Source organism: Oncorhynchus masou, unplaced genomic scaffold, assembly GCF_036934945.1.
Source record: "Oncorhynchus masou masou isolate Uvic2021 unplaced genomic scaffold, UVic_Omas_1.1 unplaced_scaffold_1727, whole genome shotgun sequence".
Taxonomy (NCBI): domain Eukaryota; kingdom Metazoa; phylum Chordata; class Actinopteri; order Salmoniformes; family Salmonidae; genus Oncorhynchus; species Oncorhynchus masou.
The window spans coordinates 1-19,419 of NW_027016788.1; the positions used below are offsets into that span (position 1 = coordinate 1).

Below are 19,419 nucleotides of genomic sequence, written 5' to 3' on the forward strand. Positions count from 1 at the left end.
AATTAGATTATAGACCTCCTCTACCAGTCTAGAGTATAAATATACATACAGTATAAATATACATTAATTAGATTAAAGACCTCCTCTACCAGTCTACAGTATAATTAATAGATTACACCAGTTAATTAGATTACTCCTCTACCAGACTACATTATAAATATACATTAATTAGATTACTCCTCTACCAGACTACATTATAAATATACATTAATTAGATTACTCCTGTACCAGACTACAGTATAAATATACATTAATTAGAGTACTCCTGTACCAGACTACAGTATAAATATACATTAATTAGATTACTCCTCTACCAGACTACATTATAAATACACATTAATTAGATTACTCCTCTACCAGACTACATTATAAATATACATTAGATTACTCCTCTACCAGACTACATTATAAATATACATTAATTAGATTACTCCTCTACCAGACTACATTATAAATATACATTAATTAGATTACTCCTCTACCAGTCTACAGTATAAATATACATTAATTAGATTACTCCTCTACCAGACTACATTATAAATATACATTAATTAGATTACTCCTCTACCAGACTACAGTATAAATACACATTAATTAGATTAAAGACCTCCTCTACCAGACTACAGTATAAATACACATTAATTAGATTAAAGACCTCCTCTACCAGACTACAGTATAAATACACATTAATTAGATTACTCCTCTACCAGACTACAGTATAAATACACATTAATTAGATTACTCCTCTACCAGACTACAGTATAAATATACATTAATTAGATTAAAGACCTCCTCTACCAGATTACAGTATAAATACACATTAATTAGATTAAAGACCTCCTCTACCAGACTACAGTATAAATATACATTAGATTAAAGACCTCCTCTACCAGACTACAGTATAAATATACATTAATTAGATTAAAGACCTCCTCTACCAGACTACAGTATAAATATACATTAATTAGATTAAAGACCTCCTCTACCAGACTACAGTATAAATACACATTAATTAGATTAAAGACCTTCTCTACCAGACTACAGTATAAATACACATTAATTAGATTAAAGACCTCCTCTACCAGTCTACAGTATAAATACACATTAATTAGATTACTCCTCTACCAGACTACAGTATAAATACACATTAATTAGATTACTCCTCTACCAGACTACAGTATAAATATACATTAATTAGATTAAAGACCTCCTCTACCAGACTACAGTATAAATATACATTAATTAGATTAAAGACCTCCTCTACCAGACTACAGTATAAATACACATTAATTAGATTAAAGACCTCCTCTACCAGACTACAGTATAAATACACATTAATTAGATTAAAGACCTCCTCTACCAGACTACAGTATAAATATACATTAATAAGATTAAAGACCTCCTCTACCAGTCTACAGTATAAATACACATTAATTAGATTACTCCTCTACCAGACTACAGTATAAATAAACATTAATTAGATTACTCCTCTACCAGACTACAGTATAAATATACATTAATTAGATTAAAGACCTCCTCTACCAGTCTACAGTATAAATATACATTAATTAGATTACTCCTCTACCAGACTACATTATAAATATACATTAATTAGATTAAAGACCACCTCTACCAGTCTACAGTATAAATACACATTAATTAGATTACTCCTCTACCAGTCTACAGTATAAATACACATTAGATTAAAGACCTCCTCTACCAGTCTACATTATAAATATACATTAATTAGATGAGACCTCCTCTACCAGACTACAGTATAAATAAACATTAATTAGATTAAAGACCTCCTCTACCAGACTACAGTATAAATACACATTAATTAGATTACTCCTCTACCAGACTACAGTATAAATACACATTAATTAGATTACTCCTCTACCAGACTACAGTATAAATATACATTAATTAGATTAAAGACCTCCTCTACCAGTCTACAGTATAAATATACATTAATTAGATTACTCCTCTACCAGACTACATTATAAATATACATTAATTAGATTAAAGACCTCCTCTACCAGTCTACAGTATAAATACACATTAATTAGATTACTCCTCTACCAGACTACAGTATAAATACACATTAATTAGATTACTCCTCTACCAGACTACAGTATAAATATACATTAATTAGATTAAAGACCTCCTCTACCAGACTACAGTATAAATATACATTAATTAGATTAAAGACCTCCTCTACCAGACTACAGTATAAATACACATTAATTAGATTAAAGACCTCCTCTACCAGACTACAGTATAAATACACATTAATTAGATTAAAGACCTCCTCTACCAGACTACAGTATAAATATACATTAATTAGATTAAAGACCTTCTCTACCAGTCTACAGTATAAATACACATTAATTAGATTACTCCTCTACCAGACTACAGTATAAATACACATTAATTAGATTACTCCTCTACCAGACTACAGTATAAATATACATTAATTAGATTAAAGACCTCCTCTACCAGACTACAGTATAAATATACATTAATTAGATTAAAGACCTCCTCTACCAGACTACAGTATAAATACACATTAATTAGATTAAAGACCTCCTCTACCAGACTACAGTATAAATATACATTAATTAGATTAAAGACCTCCTCTACCAGTCTACAGTATAAATACACGTTAATTAGATTACTCCTCTACCAGACTACAGTATAAATAAACATTAATTAGATTACTCCTCTACCAGACTACAGTATAAATATACATTAATTAGATTAAAGACCTCCTCTAACAGACTACAGTATAAATATACATTAATTAGATTAAAGACCTCCTCTACCAGTCTACAGTATAAATACACATTAATTAGATTACTCCTCTACCAGACTACAGTATAAATACACATTAATTAGATTACTCCTCTACCAGACTACAGTATAAATATACATTAATTAGATTAAAGACCTCCTCTACCAGTCTACAGTATAAATATACATTAATTAGATTACTCCTCTACCAGACTACAGTATAAATATACATTAATTAGATTACTCCTCTACCAGTCTACAGTATAAATATACATTAATTAGATTACTCCTCTACCAGACTACAGTATAAATATACATTAATTAGATTAAAGACCTCCTCTACCAGTCTACAGTATAAATATACATTAATTAGATTACTCCTCTACCAGACTACAGTATAAATATACATTAATTAGATTTTCCAGACCTCCTCTACCAGTCTACAGTATAAATACACATTAATTAGATTAAATACCTCCTCTACCAGACTACATTATAAATACACATTAATTAGATTAAAGACCTCCTCTACCAGACTACAGTATAAATACACATTAATTAGATTAAAGACCTCCTCTACCAGACTACAGTATAAATATACATTAATTAGGTTAAAGACCTCCTCTACCAGACTACAGTATAAATATACATTAATTAGGTTAAAGACCTCCTCTACCAGTCTACAGTATAAATACACATTAATTAGATTACTCCTCTACCAGTCTACAGTATAAATACACATTAATTAGATTAAAGACCTCCTCTACCAGACTACAGTATAAATATACATTAATTAGATTAAAGACCTCCTCTACCAGTCTACATTATAAATATACATTAATTAGATGAGACCTCCTCTACCAGACTACAGTATAAATAAACATTAATTAGATTAAAGACCTCCTCTACCAGACTACAGTATAAATACACATTAATTAGATTACTCCTCTACCAGACTACAGTATAAATACACATTAATTAGATTACTCCTCTACCAGACTACAGTATAAATACACATTAATTAGATTACTCCTCTACCAGACTACAGTATAAATATACATTAATTAGATTAAAGACCTCCTCTACCAGTCTACAGTATAAATATACATTAATTAGATTACTCCTCTACCAGACCACATTATAAATATACATTAATTAGATTAAAGACCTCCTCTACCAGTCTACAGTATAAATACACATTAATTAGATTACTCCTCTACCAGTCTACAGTATAAATACACGTTAATTAGATTAAAGAACTCCTCTACCAGACTACAGTATAAATATACATTAATTAGATTAAAGACCTCCTCTACCAGTCTACATTATAAATATACATTAATTAGATGAGACCTCCTCTACCAGACTACAGTATAAATATACATTAATTAGATTAAAGACCTCCTCTACCAGACTACAGTATAAATATACATTAATTAGATTACTCCTCTACCAGTCTACAGTATAAATATACATTAATTAGATTAAAGACCTCCTCTACCAGACTACAGTATAAATACACATTAATTAGATTACTCCTCTACCAGTCTACAGTATAAATATACATTAATTAGATTAAAGACCTCCTCTACCAGACTACAGTATAAATATACATTAATTAGATTACTCCTCTACCAGACTACATTATAAATATACATTAATTAGATTACTCCTCTACCAGACTACAGTATAAATATACATTAATTAGATTACTCCTCTACCAGACTACAGTATAAATATACATTAATTAGATTACTCCTCTACCAGACTACAGTATAAATATACATTAATTAGATTAAAGACCTCTACCAGACTACAGTATAAATATACATTAATTAGATTACTCCTCTACCAGACTACATTATAAATACACATTAATTAGATTAAAGACCTCCTCTACCAGACTACATTATAAATATACATTAATTAGATTAAAGACCTCCTCTACCAGACTACAGTACAAATACACATTAATTAGATTAAAGACCTCCTCTACCAGACTACAGTATAAATACACATTAATTAGATTAAAGACCTCCTCTACCAGACTACAGTATAAATATACATTACTTAGATTACTCCTCTACCAGACTACAGTATAAATATACATTAATTAGATTAAAGACCTCGTCTACCAGACTACATTATAAATATACATTAATTAGATTACTCCTCTACCAGACTACATTATAAATATACATTAATTAGATTACTCCTCTACCAGACTACAGTATAAATATACATTAATTAGATTACTCCTCTAACCACTCTACATTATAAATATACATTAATTAGATTACTCCTCTACCAGATTACATTATAAATATACATTAATTAGATTATAGACCTCCTCTACCAGACTACATTATAAATACACATTAATTAGATTAAAGACCTCCTCTACCAGACTACAGTATAAATACACATTAATTAGATTATAGACCTCCTCTACCAGTCTACATTATAAATATACATTAATTAGATTACTCCTCTACCAGACTACAGTATAAATATACATTAATTAGATTAAAGACCTCCTCTACCAGACTACAGTATAAATATACATTAATTAGATTAAAGACCTCCTCTACCAGACTACAGTATAAATATACATTAATTAGATTACTACTCTACCAGACTACATTATAAATATACATTAATTAGATTACTCCTCTACCAGACTACATTATAAATATACATTAATTAGATTAAAGACCTCCTCTACCAGACTACATTATAAATATACATTAATTAGATTAAAGACCTCAACTACCAGACTACAGTATAAATATACATTAATTAGATTACTCCTCTACCAGACTACATTATAAATATACATTAATTAGATTAAAGACCTCCTCTACCAGACTACATTATAAATATACATTAATTAGATTAAAGACCTCCTCTACCAGACTACATTATAAATACACGTTAATTAGATTACTCCTCTACCAGACTACAGTATAAATATACATTAATTAGATTACTCCTCTACCAGTCTACAGTATAAATATACATTAATTAGATTACTCCTCTACCAGACTACAGTATAAATATACATTAATTAGATTAAAGACCTCCTCTACCAGTCTACAGTATAAATATACATTAATTAGATTACTCCTCTACCAGACTACAGTATAAATATACATTAATTAGATTAAAGACCTCCTCTACCAGTCTACAGTATAAATACACATTAATTAGATTAAATACCTCCTCTACCAGACTACATTATAAATACACATTAATTAGATTAAAGACCTCCTCTACCAGACTACAGTATAAATACACATTAATTAGATTAAAGACCTCCTCTACCAGACTACAGTATAAATATACATTAATTAGGTTAAAGACCTCCTCTACCAGACTACAGTATAAATATACATTAATTAGGTTAAAGACCTCCTCTACCAGTCTACAGTATAAATACACATTAATTAGATTACTCCTCTACCAGACTACAGTATAAATACACATTAATTAGATTACTCCTCTACCAGACTACAGTATAAATATACATTAATTAGATTAAAGACCTCCTCTACCAGACTACAGTATAAATATACATTAATTAGATTAAAGACCTCCTCTACCAGACTACATTATAAATACACATTAATTAGATTAAAGACCTCGTCTACCAGACTACAGTATAAATACACATTAATTAGATTAAAGACCTCCTCTACCAGACTACATTATAAATACACATTAATTAGATTAAAGACCTCCTCTACCAGTCTACAGTATAAATACACATTAATTAGATTACTCCTCTACCAGACTACATTATAAATATACATTAATTAGATTAAAGACCTCCTCTACCAGACTACAGTATAAATATACATTAATCAGATTACTCCTCTACCAGTCTACAGTATAAATACACATTAATTAGATATCTCCTCCACGAGTCTACATTATAAATATACATTAATTAGAATACTCCTCTACCAGACTACATTATAAATATACATTAATTAGATTACTCCTCTACCAGACTACATTATAAATACACATTAATTAGATTAAAGACCTCCTCTACCAGACTACATTATAAATATACATTAATTAGATTACTCCTCTACCAGACTACATTATAAATATATATTAATTAGATTACTCGTCTACCAGACTACAGTATAAATATACATTAATTAGATTACTCCTCTACCAGACTACAGTATAAATACACATTAATTAGATGACTCCTCTACCAGACTACAGTATAAATATACATTAATTAGATTACTCCTCTACCAGTCTACATTATAAATATACATTAATTAGATTAAAGACCTCGTCTACCAGACTACATTATACATATACATTAATTAGATTAAAGACCTCCTCTACCAGACTACATTATAAATATACATTAATTAGATTACTCCTCTACCAGACTACATTATAAATATATATTAATTAGATTAAAGACCTTGTCTACCAGACAACAGTATAAATATACATTAATTAGATTACTCCTCTACCAGTCTACGGGTATAAATATACATTAATTAGATTAAAGACCTCCTCTACCAGACTACATTAGAAATATAGATTAATTAGATTACTCCTCAACCAGACTACAGTATAAATATACATTAATTAGATTACTCCTCTACCAGACTACATTATAAATATACATTAATTAGATTAAAGACCTTGTCTACCAGACTACAGTATAAATATACATTAATTAGATTACTCCTCTACCAGACTACATTATAAATATACATTAATTAGATTAAAGACCTCCTCTACCAGACTACATTATAAATATACATTAATTAGATTAAAGACCTCCTCTACCAGACTACATTATAAATATACATTAATTAGATTAAAGACCTCCTCTACCAGACTACATTATAAATATACATTAATTAGATTAAAGACCTCCTCTACCAGACTACATTATAAATATACATTAATTAGATTACTCCTCTACCAGACTACAGTATAAATATATATTAATTAGATTACTCCTCTACCAGACTACAGTATAAATACACATTAATTAGACTAAAGACCTCCTCTACCAGACTACAGTATAAATACACATTAATTAGATTACTCCTCTACCAGACTACAGTATAAATATATATTAATTAGGTTAAAGACCTCCTCTTCCAGACTACAGTATAAATACACATTAATTAGATTAAAGACTCCTCTACCAGACTACATTATAAATATACATTACTTAGATTACTCCTCTACCAGACTACATTATAAATATACATTAATTAGATTACTCCTCTACCAGACTACATTATAAATATACATTAATTAGATTACTCCTCTACCAGACTACATTATAAATATACATTAGATTAAAGACCTCCTCTACCAGACTACAGTATAAATATACATTAATTAGATTACTCCTCTACCAGACTACATTATAAATATACATTAATTAGATTAAAGACCTCCTCTACCAGACTACATTATAAATATACATTAATTAGATTAAAGACCTCCTCTACCAGACTACATTATAAATATACATTAATTAGATTAAAGACCTCCTCTACCAGACTACATTATAAATATACATTAATTAGATTACTCCTCTACCAGACTACATTATAAATATACATTAAATAGATTAAAGACCTCGTCTACCAGACTAAATTATAAATATACATTAATTAGATTAAAGACCTCCTCTACCAGACTACATTATAAATATACATTAATTAGATTAAAGACCTCCTCTACCAGACTACATTATAAATATACATTAATTAGATTACTCCTCTACCAGACTACATTATAAATATACATTAATTAGATTACTCATCTACCAGACTACATTATAAATATACATTAATTAGATTAAAGACCTCCTCTACCAGACTACAGTATAAATACACATTAATTAGATTAAAGACTCCTCTACCAGACTACATTATAAATATACATTAATTAGATTACTCCTCTACCAGACTACATTATAAATATACATTAATTAGATTACTCCTCTACCAGACTACATTATAAATATACATTAATTAGATTACTCCTCTACCAGACTACATTATAAATATACATTAATTAGATTACTCCTCTACCAGACTACATTATAAATATACATTAGATTAAAGACCTCCTCTACCAGACTACAGTATAAATATACATTAATTAGATTAAAGACTCCTCTACCAGACTACATTATAAATATACATTAATTAGATTATTCCTCTACCAGACTACATTATAAATATACATTAATTAGATTACTCCTCTGCCAGACTACATTATAAATATACATTAATTAGATTACTCCTCTACCAGTCTACATTATAAATACACATTAATTAGATTAAAGACCTCGTCTACCAGACTACATTATAAATATACATTAATTAGATTACTCCTCTGCCAGACTACATTATAAATATACATTAATTAGATTAAAGACCTCGTCTACCAGACTACATTATAAATATACATTAATTAGATTACTCCTCAACCAGACTACATTATAAATATACATTAATTAGATTACTCCTCTACCAGTCTACATTATAAATACACATTAATTAGATTAAAGACCTCCTCTACCAGACTACATTATAAATATACATTAATTAGATTAAAGACCTCCTCTACCAGACTACAGTATAAATATACATTATATTTATATATATATTATTTTCCACCATAATTTGCAAATAAATTCATTAAAAATCCTACAATGTGATTTTCTGGATGTTTTTTCTTCTCAATTTGTCTGTCAGAGTTTAAGTGGACCTATGATGGAAATTACAGGCCTCTCATCTTTTTAAGTGGGAGAACTTGCACAATTGGTGGCTGACTAAATACTTTTTTTGCCCCACTGTATATATGTATATACATATATGGGCCTGGAGAAATGGAACCACTGTCTCATCCATAGACAGAAGTATGGATGAGAGGCACTGACCATCCACAGATACAAATATAGAGTGAACCTCTTTATAATCTCACATGTTTAATTTATGCTTTTCTCCATTGACTAAACTGTAGTTAAAAAATAACCGCCTCCAAATGTCAAATTAAAAGTTTCAAATGAATTCACACTAATTTGAATGAGGCTTCTGCTCATTTTTAGGGCCTATAGAACTATATAATTAGTAAGTTACAACAATATCACAACACGGCAGGAAAAAGAGTGTGTGTGTGTGTGTGTGTGTGTGTGTGTGTGTGTGTGTGTGTGTGTGTGTGTGTGTGTGTGTGTGTGTGTGTGTGTGTGTGTGTTACCCATCTGTGACAGTGAGCATCTTAATGCCAATCAGACGCTTCTTCTTCACTCCTGTCGTTACTGATGAAAGAAAAACAGCACATTATGAAATCACTATTTTCTATTTATTTTCACATTCCTGCACAGGTGTGTGTGTGTGTGTGTCACCTGCATCTGACTGGGGTTCTGGAATACGATAATGACCACTCAGCATTCTGTGGTTACCTAGACAACAACACAGACACACACACACACACAAATTAGGCACACACACACACGAAACCACACAAAACCACACACACAGACTGACCTGCACTGTGTTTGTTGCATTCCTGCACAGGAGTGTGTGTGTGTGTGTGTGTGTGTGTGTGTGTGTGTGTGTGTGTGTGTGTGTGTGTGTGTGTGTGTGTGTGTGTGTGTGTGTGTGTGTGTGTCACCTGCATCTGACTGGGGTTCTGGAATACGATAATGACCACTCAGCATTCTGTGGTTACCTAGACAACACCACAGACACACACAGACTGACCTGCACTGTGTTTGTTGTGCTGAGACTCAGTGAGAAAGCGCCCGATACGGTCTGAAGGAATGGCGAAGGAGATTCCTGCTGTCACCTTGAGGGTATTGATGCCTATCACCTCCCCGTCCTGCACACACACAGACACAGACACACACAGACACAGACACACACACAGACACACACACAGACACACAGACCACACACACACCACACACACACACACACACACAGACCACACACACACAGACCACACACACACACACACACACACACACACACAGACCGCACACACACAGACCGCACACACACAGACCGCACACACAGACCACACACACACAGACCACACACACACAGACCACACACACACAGACCACACACACACAGACCACACACACCACACACACACAGACCACACACAGGTAAGCTACAGAAGGGTTGATAAAGAGAGTGAAGATACCACAGACTAGTCATTTTACAGACAGCATGGGTTAGTTCAACCACTAACTTCCTTCATGCTGGACACAGAGAAGTTAAAATGGTGTCCACAAGTTCATCTGACTCTGGGGAAATAGATTCAGCCCCTCATCGACCTATAGATTCAGCCCCTCATCGACCTACAGATTCAGCCCCTCATCGACCTATAGATTCAGCCCCTCATCGACCTATAGATTCAGCCCCTCATCGACCTACAGATTCAGCCCCTCATCGACCTATAGATTCAGCCCCTCATCGACCTATAGATTCAGCCCCTCATCGACCTACAGATTCAGCCCCTCATCGACCTACAGATTCAGCCCCTCATCGACCTATAGATTCAGCCCCTCATCGACCTACAGATTCAGCCCCTCATCGACCTATAGATTCAGCCCCTCATCGACCTATAGATTCAGCCCCTCATTGACCTACAGATTCAGCCCCTCATCGAACTATAGATTCAGCCCCTCATCGACCTATAGATTCAGCCCCTCATTAGATTCAGCCCCTCATTGACCAATAGATTCAGCCCCTCATCGACCTACAGATTCAGCCCCTCATCGACCTATAGATTCAGCCCCTCATCGACCTATAGATTCAGCCCCTCATTGACCTATAGATTCAGCCCCTCATTGACCTATAGATTCAGCCCCTCATTGACCTATAGATTCAGCCCCTCATTGACCTATAGATTCAGCCCCTCATTGACCTACAGATTCAGCCCCTCATTGACCTGTAGATTCAGCCCCTCATTGACCTATAGATTCAGCCCCTCATTGACCTATAGATTCAGCCCCTCATTGACCTACAGATTCAGCCCCTCATTGACCTATAGATTCAGCCCCTCATTGACCTATAGATTCAGCCCCTCATTAGATTCAGCCCCTCATCGACCTATAGATTCAGCCCCTCATCGACCTATAGATTCAGCCCCTCATCGACCTATAGATTCAGCCCCTCATTGACCTATAGATTCAGCCCCTCATTGACCTATAGATTCAGCCCCTCATTGACCTATAGATTCAGCCCCTCATTGACCTATAGATTCAGCCCCTCATTGACCTGTAGATTCAGCCCCTCATTGACCTGTAGATTCAGCCCCTCATTGACCTGTAGATTCAGCCCCTCATTGACCTATAGATTCAGCCCCTCATTGACCTGTAGATTCAGCCCCTCATTGACCTGTAGATTCAGCCCCTCATTGACCTATAGATTCAGCCCCTCATTGACCTATAGATTCAGCCCTTCATTGACCAACATATTCAGCCCCTCATTGACCAATAGATTCAGCCCCTCATTGACCAATAGATTCAGCCCCTCATCGACCAATAGATTCAGCCCCTCATTGACCTATAGATTCAGCCGCTCTTTGACCTATAGATTCAGCCCCTCATTAGATTCAGCCCCTCATCGACCTATAGATTCAGCCCCTCATCGACCTATAGATTCAGCCCCTCATTAGATTCAGCCCCTCATTGACCTATAGATTCAGCCCCTCATTGATCTATAGATTCATCCCCTCATTGACCTATAGATTCAGCCCCTCATTGACCAATAGATTCAGCCCCTCATCGACCAATAGATTCAGCCCCTCATTGACCTATAGATTCAGCCGCTCTTTGACCTATAGATTCAGCCCCTCATTAGATTCAGCCCCTCATCGACCTATAGATTCAGCCCCTCATCGACCTATAGATTCAGCCCCTCATTAGATTCAGCCCCTCATTGACCTATAGATTCAGCCCCTCATTGATCTATAGATTCATCCCCTCATTGACCTATAGATTCATCCCCTCATTGACCTATAGATTCAGCCCCACATTGACCTATAGATTCAGCCCCTCATTAGATTCAGCCCCTCATTGACCTATAGATTCAGCCCCTCATTGATCTATAGATTCATCCCCTCATTGACCAACATATTCAGCCCTTCATTGACCAATAGATTCAGCCCCTCATCGACCAATAGATTCAGCCCCTCATCGACCAATAGATTCAGCCCCTCATCGACCTATAGATTCAGCCCCTCATTGATCTATAGATTCATCCCCTCATTGATCTATAGATTCATCCCCTCATTGACCTATAGATTCTGCCCTTCATTAGATTCAGCCCCTCATTGACCTATAGATTCAGCCCCTCATTGATCTATAGATTCATCCCCTCATTGACCTATAGATTCAGCCCCTCATTGACCTATAGATTCTGCCCTTCATTAGATTCAGCCCCTCATTGACCAACATATTCAGCCCCTCATTGACCAACATATTCAGCCCCTCATTGACCAACATATTCAGTCCCTCATTGATCTATAGATTCATCCCCTCATTGATCTATAGATTCATCCCCTCATTGACCTATAGATTCTGCCCTTCATTAGATTCAGCCCCTCATTGACCTATAGATTCATCCCCTCATTGATCTATAGATTCATCCCCTCATTGATCTATAGATTCATCCCCTCATTGACCTATAGATTCTGCCCTTCATTAGATTCAGCCCCTCATTGACCTATAGATTCAGCCCATCATTGACCAACATATTCAGCCCTTCATCGACCTATAGATTCAGCCCCTCATTGACCTATAGATTCAGCCCCTCATTGACCTATAGATTCAGCCACTCATTGACCTATAGATTCAGCCCCTCATTGACCTATAGATTCAGCCTCTCAATGACCAATAGATTCAGCCCCTCATTGACCAATAGATTCAGCCCCTCATTGACCTACAGATTCAGCCCCTCATTGACCTGTAGATTCAGCCCCTCATTGACCAACATATTCAGCCCTTCATTGACCAACATATTCAGCCCCTCATTGACCAATAAATCCAGCCCCTCATCGACCTATAGATTCAGCCCCTCATCGCCCTATAGATTCAGCCCCTCATCGACCTATAGATTCAGCCCCTCATCGACCTATAGATTCAGCCCCTCATTGACCTATAGATTCAGCCCCTCATCGACCTATAGATTCAGCCCATCATCGACCTATAGATTCAGCCCCTCATTGACCTATAGATTCAGCCCCTCATTGACCTATAGATTCAGCCCCTCATTGACCAGATTCATCCCCTCATTGACCAACATATTCAGCCCCTCATTGACCAACATATTCAGCCCCTCATTGACCAACATATTCAGCCCCTCGTTGACCTATAGATTCAGCCCTTCATTAGATTCAGCCCCTCATTGACCTATAGATTCTGCCCTTCATTAGATTTAGCCCCTCATTGACCAATAGATTCAGCCCCTCATTGACCAGATTCAGCCCCTCATTGACCAACATATTCAGCCCCTCATTGACCAACATATTCAGCCCCTCATTGACCAACATATTCAGCCCCTCATTGACCAACATATTCAGCCCCTCATTGACCAACATATTCAGCCCTTCATTAGATTCAGCCCCTCATTGACCTATAGATTCAGCCCTTCATTGACCTATAGATTCAGCCCCTCATCGACCTATAGATTCAGCCCCTCATCGATCTAAGGATTCAGCCCCTCATCGACATATAGATTCAGCCCCTCATTGACCTATAGATTCAGCCCCTAATTGACATATAGATTCAGCCCCTCATTGACCTATAGATTCAGCCCCTCATTGACCTATAGATTCAGCCCCTCATTGACCTATAGATTCAGCCCCTCATTGACCTATAGATTCAGCCCCTCATTGACCTATAGATTCTGCCCCTCATTGACCTATAGATTCAGCCCCTCATCGATCTAAGGATTCAGCCCCTCATTGACATATAGATTCAGCCCCTCATTGACCTATAGATTCAGCCCCTCATTGACATATAGATTCAGCCCCTCATTGACCTATAGATTCAGCCCCTCATTGACCTATAGATTCAGCCCCTCATTGACCTATAGATTCAGCCCCTCATTGACCTATAGATTCAGCCCCTCATTGACCTGTAGATTCAGCCCTTCATTAGATTCAGCCCCTCATTAACCTATAGATTCAGCCCCTCATTGACCTATAGATTCAGCCCCTCAATGACCTGTAGATTCAGCCCTTCATTAGATTCAGCCCCTCATTTACCTATAGATTCAGCCCTTCATTGACCTATAGATTCAGCCCCTCATTGACCTATAGATTAATCCCCTCATTGACCTATAGATTCTGCCCATCATTGACCTATAGATTCAGCCCCTCATTGACCTATAGATTCAGCCCCTCATTGACCTATAGATTCAGCCCCTCATTGACCTGTAGATTCAGCCCTTCATTAGATTCAGCCCCTCATTAACCTATAGATTCAGCCCCTCATTGACCTATAGATTCAGCCCCTCATTGACCTATAGATTCAGCCCCTCATTGACCTATAGATTCAGCCCCTCATTGACCTATAGATTCAGCCCCTCATTGACCTATAGATTCAGCCCCTCATTGACCTGTAGATTCAGCCCCTCATTGACCTGTAGATTCAGCCCTTCATTAGATTCAGCCCCTCATTAACCTATAGATTCAGCCCCTCATTGACCTATAGATTCAGCCCCTCAATGACCTGTAGATTCTGCCCTTCATTAGATTCAGTCCCTCATTGACCAATAGATTCAGCCCCTCATTGACCTATAGATTCAGCCCCTCATTGACCTATAGATTCACCCCCTCATTGACCAACAGATTCAGCCCCTCATCGACCTATAGATTCAGCCCCTCTTTGACCTATAGATTTAGCCCCTCTTTGACCTATAGATTCAGCCCCTCTTTGACCTATAGATTCAGACCCTCTTTGACCTATAGATTCAGACCCTCTTTGACCTATAGATTCAGCCCCTCTTTGACCTATAGATTCAGCCCCTCTTTGACCTATAGATTCAGCCCCTCATTGACCTACAGATTCAGCCCCTCATTGACCTATAGATTCAGCCCCTCTTTGACCTATAGATTCAGCCCCTCATTAGATTCAGCCCCTCATTGACCTATAGATTCAGCCCCTCATTGATCTATAGATTCAGCCCCTCATTGACCTGTAGATTCAGCCCTTCATTAGATTCAGCCCCTCATTAACCTATAGATTCAGCCCCTCATTGACCTATAGATTCAGCCCCTCATTGACCTATAGATTCAGCCCCTCATTGACCTATAGATTCAGCCCCTCATTGACCTATAGATTCAGCCCCTCATTGACCTATAGATTCAGCCCCTCATTGACCTGTAGATTCAGCCCCTCATTGACCTGTAGATTCAGCCCCTCATTGACCTGTAGATTCAGCCCTTCATTAGATTCAGCCCCTCATTAACCTATAGATTCAGCCCCTCATTGACCTATAGATTCAGCCCCTCAATGACCTGTAGATTCTGCCCTTCATTAGATTCAGTCCCTCATTGACCAATAGATTCAGCCCCTCATTGACCTATAGATTCAGCCCCTCATTGACCTATAGATTCACCCCCTCATTGACCAACAGATTCAGCCCCTCATCGACCTATAGATTCAGCCCCTCTTTGACCTATAGATTTAGCCCCTCATTGACCTACAGATTCAGCCCCTCTTTGACCTATAGATTCAGACCCTCTTTGACCTATAGATTCAGACCCTCTTTGACCTATAGATTCAGCCCCTCTTTGACCTATAGATTCAGCCCCTCTTTGACCTATAGATTCAGCCCCTCATTGACCTACAGATTCAGCCCCTCATTGACCTATAGATTCAGCCCCTCTTTGACCTATAGATTCAGCCCCTCATTAGATTCAGCCCCTCATTGACCTATAGATTCAGCCCCTCATTGATCTATAGATTCAGCCCTTCATTAGATTCAGCCCCTCGTTGATCTATAGATTCAGCCCCTCATTGACCTATAGATTCAGCCCCTCATTGACCTATAGATTCTGCCCTTCATTAGATTCAGCCCCTCATTGACCAATAGATTCAGCCCCTCATTGACCAACATATTCAGCCCTTCATTGACCTATAGATTAAGCCCCTCATTGACCTATAGATTCAGCCCCTCATTGACCTATAGATTCTGCCCTTCATTAGATTCAGCCCCTCATTGACCTATAGATTCTGCCCTTCATTAGATTCAGCCCCTCATTGACCAATAGATTCAGCCCCTCATTGACCAACATATTCAGCCCCTCATTGACCTATAGATTCAGCCCCTCATTGACCTATAGATTCAGCCCCTCATTGACCTATAGATTCAGCCCCTCATTGACCTATAGATTCAGCCCCTCATTGACCTATAGATTCAGCCCCTCATTGACCTATAGATTCAGCCCCTCATTGACCTATAGATTCAGCCCCTCATTGACCTATAGATTCAGCCCCTCATTGACCTATAGATTCTGCCCTTCATTAGATTCAGCCCCTCATTGACCAATAGATTCAGCCCCTCATTGACCAATAGATTCAGCCCCTCATTGACCAACATATTCAGCCCTTCATTGACCTATAGATTAAGCCCCTCATTGACCTATAGATTCAGCCCCTCATTGACCTATAGATTCTGCCCTTCATTAGATTCAGCCCCTCATTGACCTATAGATTCTGCCCTTCATTAGATTCAGCCCCTCATTGACCAATAGATTCAGCCCCTCATTGACCAACATATTCAGCCCTTCATTGACCTATAGATTCAGCCCCTCATTGACCTATAGATTCAGCCCCTCATTGACCTATAGATTCAGCCCCTCATTGACCTATAGATTCAGCCCCTCATTGACCTATAGATTCAGCCCCTCATTGACCTATAGATTCAGCCCCTCATTGACCTATAGATTCAGCCCCTCATTGACCAACATATTCAGCCCCTCATTGACCTACAGATTCAGCCCCTCATTGACCTATAGATTCAGCCCCTCATTGACCTATAGATTCAGCCCCTCATTGACCTATAGATTCAGCCCCTAATTGACCTATAAATTCAGCCCTTCATTGACCTATAGATTCAGCCCCTCATTGACCTATAGATTCAGCCCCTCATTGACCTATAGATTCTGCCCTTCATTAGATTCAGCCCCTCATTGACCAATAGATTCAGCCCCTCATTGACCAGATTCAGCCCCTCATTGACCAACATATTTAGCCCCTCATTGACCAACATATTCAGCCCCTCATTGACCAACATATTCAGCCCTTCATTGACCTATAGATTCAGCCCCTCATTGACCTATAGATTCAGCCCCTCATTGACCTATAGATTAAGCCCCTCATTGACCTATAGATTAAGCCCCTCATTGACCTATAGATTCAGCCCCTCATTGACCTATAGATTCAGCCCCTCATTGACCTATAGATTCAGCCCCTCATTGACCTATAGATTCTGCCCCTCATCGACCTATAGATTCAGCCCCTCATCGACCTATAGATTCAGCCCCTCATTGACCTATAGATTCAGCCCCTCATTGACCTACAGATTCAGCCCCTCATTGACCTACAGATTCAGCCCCTCATTGACCTATAGATTCAGCCCCTCATTGACCTATAGATTCAGCCCCTCATTAGATTCAGCCCCTCATTGACCTATAGATTCAGCCCTCATTGACCTATAGATTCAGCCCCTCATTGACCTATAGATTCAGCCCTCATTGACCTATAGATTCAGCCCTCATCGACCTATAGATTCAGCCCCTCATTGACCTATAGATTCAGCCCCTCATTGACCTATAGATTCAGCCCCTCATTGACCTATAGATTCAGCCCCTCATTGACCTATAGATTCAGCCCCTCATTGACCTGTAGATTCAGCCCCTCATTGACCTGTAGATTCAGCCCCTCATTGACCTGTAGATTCAGCCCCTCATTGACCTGTAGATTCAGCCCCTCATTGACCTGTAGATTCAGCCCCTCATTGACCTGTAGATTCAGCCCCTCATTGACCTGTAGATTCAGCCCCTCATTGACCTGTAGATTCAGCCCCTCATTGACCTATAGATTCAGCCCCTCATTGACCTGTAGATTCAGCCCCTCATTGACCAACATATTCAGCCCTTCATTGACCAACAGATTCAGCCCCTCATTGACCAATAGATTCAGCCCCTCATTGACCAATAGATTCAGCCCCTCATCGACCTATAGATTCAGCCCCTCTTTGACCTATAGATTCAGCCCCTCATTAGATTCAGCCCCTCATTGACCTATAGATTCAGCCCCTCATTGATCTATAGATTCATCCCCTCATTGACCTATAGATTCAGCCCCTCATTGACCAATAGATTCAGCCCCTCTTTGACCTATAGATTCAGCCCTTCATTGACCTATAGATTCAGCCCCTCATCGACCTATAGATTCAGCCCCTCATCGATCTAAGGATTCAGCCCCTCATTGACATATAGATTCAGCCCCTCATTGACCTATAGATTCAGCCCCTAATTGACATATAGATTCAGCCCCTCATTGACCTATAGATTCAGCCCCTCATTGACCTATAG

General features: G+C 37.3%; 1 pseudogene; it reads right to left on the bottom strand.

Moving 5' to 3' along the window:
• Positions 1–10,296: 10,296 nt before the first annotated feature.
• The window catches only part of LOC135539165 (serine protease HTRA3-like), a 42,791-nt pseudogene continuing 33,668 nt past the window's right edge, over positions 10,297–19,419 (bottom strand).